At 38.3% G+C, this 15,539-nt stretch overlaps 1 long non-coding RNA gene across 1 annotated transcript in view; it reads right to left on the reverse strand.

Annotated features, from left to right (window-relative positions):
• Nucleotides 1-209: 209 nt before the first annotated feature.
• Nucleotides 210-15,539, reverse strand: part of LOC107700483 (uncharacterized) — a 16,542-nt gene continuing 1,212 nt past the window's right edge. Inside the window, exons 2-3 of the long non-coding RNA XR_001635553.1 lie at nucleotides 5,448-5,453; nucleotides 210-221 (exon numbers count right to left, since the gene is read on the reverse strand). This is a non-coding gene — a long non-coding RNA (uncharacterized LOC107700483). The remainder of the gene's footprint in view (nucleotides 222-5,447; nucleotides 5,454-15,539) is intronic.

The following is a 15,539-nucleotide window of genomic DNA, read 5'->3' on the forward strand; positions in this document are numbered from 1 at the left end:
CTTCTCTGGTACCTTGTATTATCAAAAAGTACATGTATGCTTCTAATACATACAAGTGACTGTCATTATGTGCGAGTCATTGAATTATTCACTCAAACGATTTGTTCAAAAACACTGATTCTTTCAATAACGCCACTACTGTGCTGCTTGGAGATGCAACTCACAATTGTTTTTTTCCCGCACAACTCAAACCAGGTTCCGTCTCTTGTTCTGGTTTTTGTCTGCTTCCATCCTGCAGCACCATTCATCACCTTATCCTTTTCTCTTATGTCTTGTCACTGTCTGAGTTCTCTATATAGCAAGAGAAGAAAAAGAGAAGGTGAGAGACAGATCAGTGCCCATTTGTGTCATATATTACCAGGATGAGACAAGATCTTCACCTTTCTTATTCTCACTGTATCTATCTCATTCTGCCGAGAATGACAGCTCATTACGTTTTTCCTTCTTTCCCACTTACTTTGTGCACAGAACTCACTGTAAAACTAGAAATCAAATGTTTTTTAACCTTTACTATAGAAGAACAAATGTTGCATACAGTACATACTTAGGATATTGCTTAACAAGTCCCAAGTTGTTTGCTCTATTGTGAATGTAAATAACAATAAATAAATAAATAAAATATTGGTTACACCCTAAAAAAACAACCTAAATGTTATTTTACAACTTGTTTAGTCCGTTGTTGTTTTGACATTGAAATTCTATCCTCTGTACCCCTGCTGTTTATTTGTCCTTATCATTACCACATCTTGGTTGACGAGAAAAACCACTCTTGGTAATTAGGTGATTAATTACTAAAGTGACCCAGTGTGTACTGGAGTACCACAGATGCATAATGAGACACTTGCTGTTTATTCATAGCGATAACAGGCGTTAGTGTCGTCTAATGGTCTGTTTTATAATGGAGCTGCTCTCAACCGAAAACATGCTGTTGCATTTATTCAAAAACTTTCAAATAGACAGTGTTTCCAATGGAAAGTGAATGTGTATAGAAAATATTAGATCTGCTAAACAGAATCTAAATATATTTTTAAATTGTTAATTTTGGCCCTCAATGTTTACATTTGTAAAAATAAAGCTGACAGCTGACACAATCTATGCCTGTTTCATGCTTTGTTGTTCAGATTGAATAGCTTTATGCTTTTTTCTTTCAGACGGATTGTGATGTTCTGCAGTCATGATCTTACAGCTTCACATAAAGTTCTCTAATGATCACATATGAGATGTTGGCACAACAAGAATCAATAACACTAGATGCTGAGGGGGTTGATACCACTCTCTCTTTTTCCTCTCCTGGTTAAATGAAATGTCAATCTGTGCTTTTAAAGGGACATTTAAAGGGATCGTGCACCCTTTGTGAAAATTGTGTCATTTACTCATTCACTCATGTTGTATGACTGTATGGGTTCCTATATGATTGATATTTGTCTGTGTAACACAAATTAAGATATTTTGAAAAATGTGTCATACAATGAAAGGCAAGTGCTATTTTGGACCCCATGGTCTTACATTATTTTCACAGAAACCTATCAAATGTCCTTTCCTCTCTGAGAATGGCAGAACACATATCAATAAAATATAAATTTTGTAACTACACTCTGTTACCCTAAATGGTACCCTTTCAAAAGGTAGTATGTACACTTCAGGTACTAATATGTACTTTCAAAGTACTAATATGTACCTTTTATGGTACATTCTGGGGTTAATAAGGTACAAAGATGTGCATTTTAGCTTTTGTACCAAAAGCAGGGGCACATTAATGCACGGGCTTCAAGGGGCTGAAGCCCAGGGGCCTACACTGGAAAGGGGGCCCACTGGCTGCAGGGAAATTATATTTTTTGAATAATTATTTATATGGGAGTTTGCAGCAGTGACAACAGCATTCTGTAAACAAACTCACACACTCATTTTCAGCGACGCACTGGTTGTAGTAGCCTATATAGTGAATGGCTCAGTTTAGGTTCCCCCACACAGTTTGTATAGTTGGTATGTTCCACGTGTTCCATCGATATACTGTAAGCGGAATGTACAATCCATTCGCTAGTAAATAACCGCAGCACGAGAGTATCTTTATGTCAACACGCAGATTAACAGAAACACAACACTGCTGTGTGAAAGGAACTGGATCGGACAACGTTCTGTTATGTCATACAGTGAGAGTTCAGTAACTTGCTTGGATGTAATCTGTGTGTCATCTGTGTTCCATAAATAGTGCTGCTTCAAAGTCTCAATTTTAAATCTGGGGATGGAAAAATAGGAATTGTCCTATTGCTTAAATGTGATCATTAAACTTTATACGGCTGTGATTTAACTAATTAAACGTGAGCACGTCATGTTTCAAAATAAAAACGCAGTTAGCAATCACCAAATAACCCACATTTATGCCAACATGCCGTGTTGTTTTGATCTACTGATGATGAATAATTAATATTTTGTGTGATTTATGGTGTTTAAATCATACCTGTAAACTCACATTTCAGCCAGGAAAGTTTTGATGGCATTTTCCTTGCATATTACCTCCGTATAATGCCCGTAATAATGTAGTGTTTACTTTATGTAACAGCTATATAATTCTGCTGTTCCACAAGCGCCACCTTGTGGCAAAGAGTGAATTTGCAGATTCGCTTATATTCACATTTTACGCAGAACAGTGTTGTGAATGTTAACTGGCATATTAACAAGACAAAAAAAAAACGAAATTTGACAAATAAGTGTTAGGAAGTTTAAAAAAAGAAGAAGAAAAAAAAGGTTTTCTGGGGTCGGGGGCCTACTGTAATGCTGTAGCCCAGGGGCCTTTAGTTATCTTAAGGCACCCCTGACCAAAAGGTACCGTCACAGTGACAGCTTTGAACTTTTTTTTCTTTGTCGCTTTTAACTGTCAGCTGAACCACCTGTCAGAGGCAGGTTCTCTTCACTCCTGCACTTCTGCTCACTTTCCATGTGAGTGTATTAGAATGAAGAACTCAGTTCATGCGATTCTCACGCACCACAGCAACACAATCTGCTGCACTATAAATGAACTGAGGACTATCAACATTTAGTGTGAGTCACACTCTACTATTCTCAGATCACTTTTTCAGTGGCAACAGATCAACACTGATAGAGCTCTTTAACGCTTCTGAGAGAAGAGTGATTAAGATCTGGCCTGGTTGATGCAGTGGAGTGGCACTCTCATCAAGCTGTTTTTGTTGATAGTGTAGGCACACATTCACTGGCTGCATGTTGATACAGGAAATTAGAGGCAGAAGTTCTTGTGAGAGGTGAACAAACACATGTTCCTTCCATTCAAATGTGTTAAGCTAATGTAATTTTCCATAAACTAATATTCGGTGCAAATGTCAGTGTGTAGGTTGAGAAAGGAGGGCAGAATCATGTGAACACTCAGTTACCTTGAACCTGTCACTGTGATGCCACATCTAAATATATGCATTCATAATGTAACAGGAATTTCATGCATAAATATCACAGGTTGCCAAGTCATTTATTGCCTCCCCAGGGGCTTATCTGTTAGCAGCATATATAGAAATTATATATTCATAACACTGGATAATGCAGGAGCTTTGTTTATCGCTTCATACATTTTCTGATGCTATTTATCTGAATCCATTCAAGCTGTTTACTTTACCTTTAGGAACATTGGGGGAAAATTAGCAGTCTATTTCCTAATGTATGTGTATGACTAAACTACACAAATCGGTAGACAGTTGTCTTTAGGACAACATAATATTTATCTATCCATTCATCCATCCATCCATCCATCCCTTCTGAAAATGGGCTTGTTGAAATGCAATATTTTTTGGGTGGTGCACTACACTGAAAAGTTTTGAAACACAGTGAGGTGTGACGGTTCTCCCACAGTGCTTTGTAGAGAAAAAGTCAGACTTCCAACAGCCATTTATCTTTATTACTTTGATACGGCTCAAATACGTCCTTTCCAGTATGCCTCAACAATACGTTCTCCAACAGGTTTTAAAGCATTTTTCTTTATTTGACAATATAAGCTTGACATCAGAATGTATTAGACATCTTAATGGTATAGCAAGCCTGGATACCAGCCTAGAATAAAGGTTTGCTTAGCTCAGGTCTTTGCTCTTGTCTCTGATCAACCCATAGTTTACAGAAATGAGATAATAGGAGAGATTCATCCAGCAAATTCGACTACTATGACCAGTCTGAATGATGGAATAAAGTAAACAGAGATGCAAGATGTTGATTTGAATGACAAGCATATTAAAGTGTTTTGTCTGAGTCTAAGAGGCCACTCCAAACACTGATCTGAGGTCAGCCTTACAGTCTGTCCCGCTATCTCAGATTAGCTCTTCATCTGATCCTGTATTACAGCACTCAGACACACATCCTCCCTAGAGCAAGACATATACTGTAAGTGTGGATGGATTACGCAACTCCTCAGCCAGATTGATCTATAATTACAGAACTGTGCAAATGCCAGACCGAACTGATCTCCCCTCTGTCCGCACTGTAATTAACATAAAAAATTATACCAATCACTTCAGCTTAAAGCCTGTGATCTGACAGCGTGCCAGTGGCATGTGCTCAGCAGCGTTATCTTTACTTCTAATCCAGAGGCTCTTTACTGAGCTTTACCAAATAATGCAGGCATCCGTTTTCTATTTGTCTTGCAGATTGGACCATTGATGTGCTACTTTCATTTTCAGCAGCCAGATGGTAATGATTAAAGTGAAAAAAAGACATGTAACATTAAATTAGGCAAACACTGCAACCAAACTGTGGTAAACAAGAGAGGACTCATTGAGTTTTATGAGTGGTTATAATGTTTATGCAATTTAGCAATGCTGTGCTCTGTGTCACGTTAGTGTAAGAGTTATTCATTAAAGGCGACAGCCTGTTTTATGTTTCACAAAGCATCAACACTCCTAAAAAGGTAATTTTGCAATGTTTTAAGGTGCTTTACAAATGAATAACTTTTATTGGACTCTGCTGAGAGGGCCAGTATATGAATGTGTTGTGCACACAGCACATTAGTTGAGATACAAAGTGAGTTTGATTAAGGGGGCGATTTTGTTGCTCCCTAATGAGAGGTAATAATAAGAATTACAACAACCTTTCCGAACATTAGCTCAAAGGGCAATAAGCTCATTTGGCAACTCTACCGCGCAGAATAGAGAAAGAAAAGTATCAAGAGAAAAAGCTTTTCTTTTTTTATTCCACTTAGTTCTTTCCACTTCTTAGAATGTTAGTGAGCAGATAAATGTGGTCAATGAGATTGTAGTGCTCACTGTTCCTTTTAAAACAAATCCTTTCATGTGCTTTGCAGCTGAACTGACATTTTTATCTATAGTGACTTACAGCATACTTAAGTACATGAACAGCCCCCCTAGAGCAAGCTAGAACTAAGTGTCTTGCACAAATACACAGTGGTGATGGAGCGCCCCTTACAGGGTTCACACCTGGACCTTTCGGTCACCAACTCAGATCTTTACAACTTGGCTACACTGCTCATCCACAGACTCAAACCATACCATTAGGTTTAATCAAATGGATCATAACAACACCAACACGCTCAGCCATCAACGTGATGCACCAGGAATCTTGATTCGACAGACCAGGCCACTTTCTTCCAATCATCAACGGTTCAATCTCGATGATCTTGGTTGCCAGGCATGCCTAATGCTCTCGGCTAGGGGTGGTCATAATGTAATGGCTCATCAGTGTACATAATGTATACACATGCATTAAAGCTTAAAATATAATATTTAAATAGCTTTATCTAATTGTGCTGATCTTTCCATCAAGGGAGAGCTCACACTACAGCAATCATCCGAGCTGTCACTCTAAAGGTCCTCTGTATTTCCCTCTGAGACAATCCAAGTGCTCACACTTCACCTTGATTAGTCCGCATTGCTGTATTTCAACTTAATGAATTTTAATGTTTGATGGCATTTGCTTGGAGAGCAGCATCAACAAGTATGTAATTATCTCCCTAATTAAGCTGCCAAAACACACGCACTGCCAGAGCACCTCTGAAACAGTGAGTACTTTGTTCATTAGCATCTCTATAAGCTTATTAATCATCTAACAGGCAATTAGCAAGCCGTTACCATTCATGCCTGCTATGTAAATATATTCCTGGGTTAATTTTTCCCTCTGATAATATAGAAAACATTATGAAAATTAGCTCCGTGACCATATAAATTATCTGTGTTGTTAAAGGCAGTACAATGGTACAGAAAAGATAAGCACAAATAAATTTGTTATAAGAAAAAAAAAGGATCAACAGTAGGGGGAACGATTAACCTGACAGATGCTGGCTCACCTCTGAGGCCTTTATGGGCTGTAGTTATGGCCTCCGCCAGGGTTCTGTTGGACAGATCACGCAGCTTTGTCCTTGCAGGAGGCTACAGATAATAGACAGTCCTAGCCACTTGCTACCGCAACCCAGCCTGCTGCACCTCCGACACTAAAAATGAAGAAATGAAAACACTAAGCCTAAACAACAAGGCATAATGAATCACAATGCAGTGCAACAAAGCTAACGCTCCATTAGCAAATTAAAGTGCTGCCCCGCATCTTAGTCCTCGTGGAGGACGGGAAATGGAGTGTAAATGGGATTTTCCACTAGATTCAAACCAAATTTCAGCGAGACCCACAAATAAAACATACATCATAAATTTCATGCAAGCTCAGCCAGAAGCCCCGGTCCCTTCGGCCTGTGTTGTTAATGTGATGTAGTCACTGAGAGGATATTATGTGTCAAGCGTTTAAGCGGTCTGTGGTTCAGGGCTCTGAGACAAACCAAGCTGGTGAAGTTGTGGGGAGATGATGTTCTGTGAAGACTAGTAAATTGCTTGTATTTTTATGCCATCATGGTGTTATCATATTTGTAGAAGTATAACATTCAGCAGGGCGGTTTATCATCTAGATGACAGTGAAAGGGACAAAACAGATGAACTCTGGTTTTCAATGAAAAAAAACATTTAACACACTGTGGACCGCTGACAGACACAGAGGCACGGTGGACTATTTATCAGAGGTTCACAGAAAGTTTCGAAGAGGGACGACAGACATGCACACGAACGTCCTTAGATTTGGATGAGAATGTGGAGTCACTTGCCAGATGGTTTAGCCATTTCTCTCTTCCCAAATGGCTGAAAACTCTTTCCCACTCGACTCTGGCAAAAGAGCGGCCACCATGTGCGTCCTAATCAACAGTAATACAAGAGGCTTGTATATCTAAATATGCATGACTGCACCAAGCTTTATGCGGCCCAGATGTGCCCTCTCCCCCAAACTGAGGTGATGTATGGAGACTTGGCTTTAGAGAGACACTATGAGGAGCTGATCTGAAAAGCAACCCACATCTGAAATTTCGAACTCTGCTCGCCAGACTTAACAGGGTGCATTTCCAAAGTCTTCAGCGTGGGGAGTTTAACAACACAGGCTTGCCAAGGATGAACATTACCACATACATCCCAAGTCCAAACACACATATCTTAATTTCTTCACCATCTGATGTGAATTTTCTGCCGAAGGGAAATCTATAGACACGGAGCATTCGATTACACTCGTTCCCGTGCGCTCCTTTAGGCTGCTGTTAAGAATAGTCGATGACTGAGGCTCTTTCAATTACAGCTAGTTTCTCTCCTCGCTAATTACTGCCACTTGTGTTGATTTCTTCTCAAAAGGGCCATAATTTCTCTCCTCCTCAACCCCTCACTGCCACCCAATCAATTAACATGAGTAATACTAGGGCTATTAGAGGCCTGCACGTTGCCTCAGGAGGAAGTTTTGCCATCAGGAGGACGAATGATTTCTTAATATAGCAGACAGACTCAGAGGAAAGCACAGTACAATCCGCTAAAATCAATAGCAGCAGTCAGCCTATATTGTTTCAAACGAGGAGAGCCAAGCTACGATAAAAGCGCTCAATAGGTGTGTCTGGGCCTCTGAGATGCTGAGCAGGCGTTAAGCTCCAGTGGCAACAGGGAGACATTACCCTCTTTGGGTGGACACTCAGCACCCTGTCCAATAGCTCAATCTCTGGTGCCAAACACATGCATGCAGCAAGAGGAAATGGATCTTTGTGAGGCTCTGGGGAAGTCTTCTGTGGTCTTCTGTGGAATTGTTGGAACGGCTGTTTTTAATTGGCCGTATGGCAGTTTATCAACACCGAGGACAAACATGCTGAGCTGTTGAGTCAGTATATTGTGTTTTATCTTGATAAAAGTAGGCAGTGAATTGGAACGGCTGTTTTTAATTGGCCGTATGGCAGTTTATCAACACCATCAATGGGCGTATTGTTCTTTTATCACATTTGAAACAAGTATAGTTACAAGATAGTTTAAAGGTGGCTTTAATTTCCTCTATTTGTTATGCCATTTTATTACACTGCTCGCTGAAAGACTTGATTCTGATTAATCAATAGCAGCATTCTGCACTCAAATATGACTGTTAAACTGTATGTTTGAATGTTTTCCCTGGCAACCAATCTCTGGTAGTTCTGGTAGTCTCATTAATATTCATGGATATGCGTATGTAACATTTACACATACATTTCCGTATGTCTGGATACTCATTTATTGACAGTAATTAAAATGTTATTTACAGATGCACCGTTTTAGAAATGTAAAAATCTTCTGACTCTTTTACATTATATTTATTTAACAAATATGTACAACTATATTTTATATTATGTTGATATTTTTGAGCTCCTAACACCAACCCTAACCATCAGCTAACCAACAACATAAAATAAACTACATAATTTACAATAAAATAATTGTAAAGAGATCATTGTAAAGTGAAAATAACTTTAGTTACAACATACTATTATACAGACATTGTAAACATATATATTTTTAAATTAAGCACATTCATTAGATACAATAAAATAAATCTACTAACACCTTGAATGCTATATTCTATTAACCTAAAAGGTTTTGTAAACATTTCCAAATCTGTTCATATGTAATATGTACCATGCATTTTTTGACTATTTTTATGCCTATGTGAACATATTAAAATGTGTGCTAGAACCACACTTTACCTACAAATATGTATGATTACTAATGAGAGCATACATACGCTAATTTACATATGCCCTTCACATCAGCGTGTCAGGCTTCATTTTGCAGGCATGACCGGGCTGACATACATTAACGCTTATGCAGAACTATGTGCTTGTTTACCTTCAAAACTGTTGTGATTTGGCTGAGCACATGAAACCGCTGGATCCAGACCCTGTGCCCTCTCTTCAGCCCAAGTTGCTCTTATCTACAGACCAGCACAGAGAGGATGAAAGGAGAGAGGGATCATTTAAATCAACAGCAGCTGATCACTGAGCAAATTCGAATTTTTCTCATATTCTGTGGTATTTAGAGCTTACAGAAAACAAACTCTCCACATAGTACGTCCAGCACGAACACATTAAAAACAGCATGCATAGGTTAAAGTTCAGAGTACAGGTCAGAGTAAAAATGTTGCCATATTTATGATTTTTTTAATATGTATATGACAGTCTGTTATGAAAAGAACATTTTTATTTTATTACATGAAAATGAACAGAATATCATATGCATGAAATTTTAAGTTAATCTGTTTGTGAACACACAATACTACGACACCATGTACACTTTAAAGGAACATATGAAAACTAATCTAAATAACACATCCTAATGACCAGACAATTTAATTGACTTGAGAAATACATATGTGATGAGCCATATGGATACTGCTACTGCTCATAACTGAAGATGCTTTCTTTGAAGCAATGAACAACATGCTTATTCATTCTTACACAATTATGGAAAAAAATTAATAGGATCTTTGAAAAAAACGCTGCTGACCTGGCCTCATGAGAAAAGAAATGAAGATTAACTGTACCGTGTATTTTTATAGCTAGTATTCTCACATATATACACCTCCATATGCTAGATTGCTAACCAGAATGATGATTAATTGTATTATGCAGTTTTGCATTGTAATTTATATGCAAAGTGAACTAGATGTAGCAGCCACTGAACACTCATCAGCTTTTAAGTTACTTCATATGCCTGAGTCTCTTCAAAGAAACAAAGCAGCTGATGCATAACAAAACACTGCTATGTGTTGTGCGAGTCTCTTTTGATCTCCCACATCTCTCTTTGCAGTGAAGTCTTCCACAGAGATTTGCATTGAGCATTAAGATTCCAGTAGCGTCTTCCAATCTCTTCACTCCTTGTAGGGTCAGAGAAATCAAAGCAGCATACATCAGGCGAATATCAGAGCAAGACTCATGGATTAGTGCCCATGGGGCCCTGGCAATAATTAAAAAAGAAGTGGGAAAACGGTTCCCATCAGCCCCCGGAGGACACACTATGGAATGATTAGCTGCAGGTGATCGATACATCCCATCAGCCCATCACAGGTGTACTACTCTAGGGAGTCAGATGGCATAGACAAGGCTCATCTGGATTCTACATAAAAAGTGTGCTTGGTAGAGAGGAAGGATAAATTATTGAACTTTTGCAGGGGAATGGAAAGGATGAAATCTGAAGCAAGCAGAGATGGGCTGTACAGACAGATCAGGTAGAGTGGTGCTGTAAATAGGCCTTTACACTGCTTGATGCCACTGATGTTTCTGTCTTTAGACACACGAGCATTAATGGGAAGCTCAAGTTGAATCCATTAGAGCAGCTTCCTGTGCAAACATTATAGACAACTCTCCAATGATGCAGTTAGGCAGCTTGGTTTAACCCTCATGGGAATAGCTCAACAATTTCTTCCAGTCATGTAATACAACACCAGACAATCATACATATATTATAAATGATCAAAACAATATATACACAATCTTGTTTCATATATATACGTATATATATATATATATATATATATATACAGTATCTCACAGAAGTTGTGTATATATTGTTTTGATCATTTATAATATATGTATGATTGTCTGGTGTAACTACACCAATTTTGTTTCTTTTTCAAATATTTTATATGCATATTTAAATTCATACATGCAAATGAAATAAAAAACAAGGTCTATGTTATCTATCGACAGACTGAAACACACATATACATATGGCAATCTGTAAGGCAGAAAGCGCTGAACCTGCCTATTTATTCCTCAGCTACACTAAGAGTTAAAAGTATGACTTGTAAGAGCTAAAATCATCCCACATTGTACATGTGAAAATTCTTCATAAGCACTGGGCTGTAGGTTACCGTGGTAACATGCAAGGGTTTAGATGCTCCCCCCTGCTGTTAATAGCATGGGTCTTCTGAGCAGACAACGAGGCAGGTAATTTCCTCCGGCCCCCTGGAGTGCCTATCATCTCTCTTTACTGCCTCCTACACATCTCAATACAAACCTGAGCTTATTCTGCGCTCATGCTGAAAACCAAAGAACACCTGCAATCTCATGCACAGTGCTGTGCTCATTAGCTAACAGGCATTTTACAGAGAACGATACGAGAGGAGTCAACATGTCAGAGAGTGACATACAAAAACATTGGTCTGTTCCAGCCTGTGCTAAAAGTGTTTACAGAGACATCAGGCCTAATTTGCCTGTAAATAATTGATTTACTATCGTTCGAGTCCCATTGGAGACCCTCACTTTGTCAGTAGAGTGCAAAGCTGCATCCACTAAAAATTAGCCTTTCAAATGTGTCTAACCTCCTGGTTCATGGATCACACCAGCCTGGTCTCATGTTTATACGTAGGTATTAATACGTAACATTTACAAGCACAAAACGTACACTTTTGTACGTTTTTATTAATGCTAAAACGTACAATTTAGACGTATTTCAACGTTTAGAACGTACAAATCGCTACGTATTTTTAGCTAAAAAACGTAAAAATATTTACGTATCTTTTGTCGTTTGAAGCGGCAACATTTGAATTCGTAAAGAGCGCGTCAGTCAGCGCGGGATTTGCTGCTCAGTCACTGGACTCGCTGCTAGGGATGGAGAAGCAGATCGCAGAATAAAGGCTTGGATTTGGGTCTGTTCCTCGCAGTCGTATGGATTTGGAAGATTTGGATTACAGAGCACGATTAACATGACTTGGAAACGAGCTGGCAGCAGAAATCACAACAAAACGAAATGCTATCATTTCATAAGTAAATGAGTAACGTTAAACAATTTAATAATGCAATTGAAAACAAGGTAATTCATATGACAACTAAAAACTAATCAAATTAATGCCGCGATTTCAATATTCATAAGGATTAATTTTTAGGTGTCAATACGTCAGTTTTGTACGTTTAAATTCTGAAAATACGTCAGTATTTGTACGTTTAGATGCGGAAAATACGTAAGTATTGTACGTTTTAGTGCCTGTAAAAACGTAAGTAAATGTACGTTTTATAGAACCACATTTTACGTAAAATACATACGAATTATCATGAGATCACGTTGATCACACACAAAAATATATTCACACAAGCACACAGCATGCACAGCAAACATAGCTGCTTTCTCTTTTCATAGCTTCCCTTCAGAAATAACCTTCAACTAACCTTTAAACCATACTGTATAATTTAGATCTCATTTTCATATCAATGCAGGAGTCAAGCCAGGCAATTATCTTTTATCAGTATATTTCTCTGTCAGACCAAAGCATAATAAAGTTTTCCCAAGTGGGCCTGGAGAGAGAGGAAAAAGAAACTAAGAGGAAGAAAGCACAGTGCGCACCCCTGTTATATGAAGACATTCATGATTGATGAATAATTCTATAATACCTCTAAAACCATTTGTGAAACACATACACACCTGCAGTTAAAAGAGGCTGGGCTGAAGAGAGAGAGAGTGAGTATCCTGACTACAAAGACACACATAAGAAATTGTCAAATCACATATTCAATTAGGACAGAGGAGCAGGTGTGGGTTGCATCAAGAGACAGTTTCACCATTAATAGACTGTGACACACTTACAAGCCAATCCAAGAGCATAAGGAGAAACATCATTTAATTGACAGTGTCGAGGGTAACAGTATTTGGGCATCTAGAATACATACAATTATTATTTAAATTTTTTTTAAAAGAGAAGAAAATAGATTTTTAGATTCCAGGGAAATTAGAAATGACTGTAATGTCCAGTCACACAGATGTGCTGTACATCTAACTTTGTCTCAGATCAATGATGATGGCATCATTTAATTAGTGGCATCTGAGCTGTGGCCTAGAGTTCAGCACACATGATCTGACATGTTGAATTGCGTTACTTATGAAGCCAAACATAAGGTCAAATCTGGCTTGCATCATTTTCGAGTACTACTCTTTTCCCCATCATCTTCTGTCATCTGGGCCTATCAATAAAATGGTCAAATCATAGAATATCATGGAAAACTAGATTTACAAATAAGTCCACCAAGTCCAAACTAGGCTGAAAAAACATGCCGTTCAGAAATCATTATGATTACATCACAACCATGAGTCTACACACATTGCACTGATGACTTGGAGAACCTTTCACTTATCACTTTTCCACTTGCTACAGTTTTATTATAAGCGATGTTATTCTCATCCTTATTGTTCTTTGTTTTTTTCCTGTTCTATGTGTTATTTGGATTGCAAACCAGGTGAAATGACATTTCCTTCCTTGTGGTAAGAAATAATACTAACTTGATTTTAATGCACACATGAGAGTATTTTACTGACAACAAAAAAGAAACAATTGAGTGAGGGTGGGACACAGGGGTGGACTTACCCATTAGGCAAAAGTAGGTGACCACCTTGGGCCCCCAAATGCCAAAGGCCCCCTAAAATGCTTTTCATATACGAGATGCGCATTAAAGGTGGGGTATGTATTTTTTTCAAAAACGCTTTAGAAAACTGAGTCGGGCCGAGTACCAAAACAAAGTGGTAGCCAATCAGTAGTAAGGGGCGTGTCTACTCTTGATGGGGATGAGAGATCGCTCAGTGCACAGGACGGACATTAGCCTAGCCGAGCGACAGAAAGATGGAGATGGCGGATAAAAAACAAAAGAGGAAAATGTCTGCGGAACAAAAGAAGGCTTACAATAAGGCAAGAAGTAGGACCCGTGTAAATATCAGATCAGCTTTCCAGCGCTGGAGAGAACTCAAGGAGTGGGAAGGCCTGCGATCGGACACCGAGGTTGCTTTGTTTCTTCACCTTATTCTTACCGTAAGAGTGGGCGCTGCCATTTGTAATTTTTATGGGACTGGCTTCTGGTGTCATCTGCGTCCAGCTATTTTTAGCTGTACAAAACACCTCGTTTTGCTGCTTGACTATTCTTCTTGTTATTTCCCTACAACGGCTAATGAACCAGAAATCTCGTCCATAGGCTTACTTCCGCATTGAAGAACCGTCTGCGCAGAGAAGGCTTACCAGAGATTGTCTTATTATAGGGAGATGAGAAGACTATAGAATACCCAAGACGTGTCACTCGTATAGTTTTGAATGTGGAAACTACCATTAGAAGTCCCGGTTGCTATAGAAACACTGTAATGTTTTATACAAAAATAAATCCATATTTTTTCAGAGTCGGTTTGATAAAAACATACTGTTGATCAGTCAGTTAATGAACTCTCAGGGGTTGTTATTTTCATATAAAGAATTTTTAGATCACTTTCAATCTCCTGTCTCTCCAAAATAATTTTCCATTGTTATGGGGTCTATCCCATCAGCTGTTGTTGCTTTACTGAGAGGTACCCATCCTTTGTCACCGGTTTCTCTTAATTTGGTTGATACTTTGTTGGTAGATTATGTATGCAAACTTTCTTGTTTTTATACAAGAATTTGAAAAGAATACCTTTCATCGATCCAGTTGTCTCAGAACAAAAAAGCTTTAAAAACTTTATCTGTCTGTAACTCTTTTCCTATCTTTAATGATATGTAAGTCTCAATTTTATTTTTTCAGTTTGTAATGTATTAAACACCCCCCCCCCTTTTTCTTCTTCTTTATTTGTTTTTACTTTATTCTTTATTATTGTTTATAATTTTTATGTTGATTGTTGTATTATTTTTTGTGTGCTGGTCTTGATTTTTGAGCATTAATTAGAAAAAACAAAAAAAAAGTTCCTATAGAAACAGTCAGTGTTCTGAGACGTGTGCCTAGGACTGCACATGCTCACTGGCTGATCTAGCCTAAGAAATAAGCTTTTTATAACGCTATTTGAGCAAAAGAAACTATACATTTATGACACAGTTGTTGCCAGATTTCATTGGTGATTTCAAATATGAAATTTAATCGTAAGCTTAGTGAACAGTTTTGGAGAATTTGATGTTTCCCCATACAAAGTGCGATTTCATTTTTTTAACGATAGTGTGTAATGTTGCTGAAGCATGAAGCATGAGCATGAACAATATCTGCAAAGTTACGAAGCTGAAAGTTCAATGCAAACGGAGATATAGTCTTTTAAAATTCTGTCAGTTTGCCTACAAAAACGGCTGGTAGGGACTACAACAAGTTACTTCCCAGGTTTGTGACGTAACAAACCCAGATAAACCCCATCCTCGGGAAAAGGCAGCAAAGGGGGAGAGGCCATGCTGCGCTGCTTTAGAGAAGAGGAAGAGAAAACTAGAGGTGCACGTAAAAATCTGTTCATATATGA

This window comes from Sinocyclocheilus anshuiensis, unplaced genomic scaffold (genome assembly GCF_001515605.1).
Source record: "Sinocyclocheilus anshuiensis isolate Anshui unplaced genomic scaffold, SAMN03320099.WGS_v1.1 scaffold154, whole genome shotgun sequence".
Taxonomy (NCBI): Eukaryota; Metazoa; Chordata; class Actinopteri; order Cypriniformes; family Cyprinidae; genus Sinocyclocheilus; species Sinocyclocheilus anshuiensis.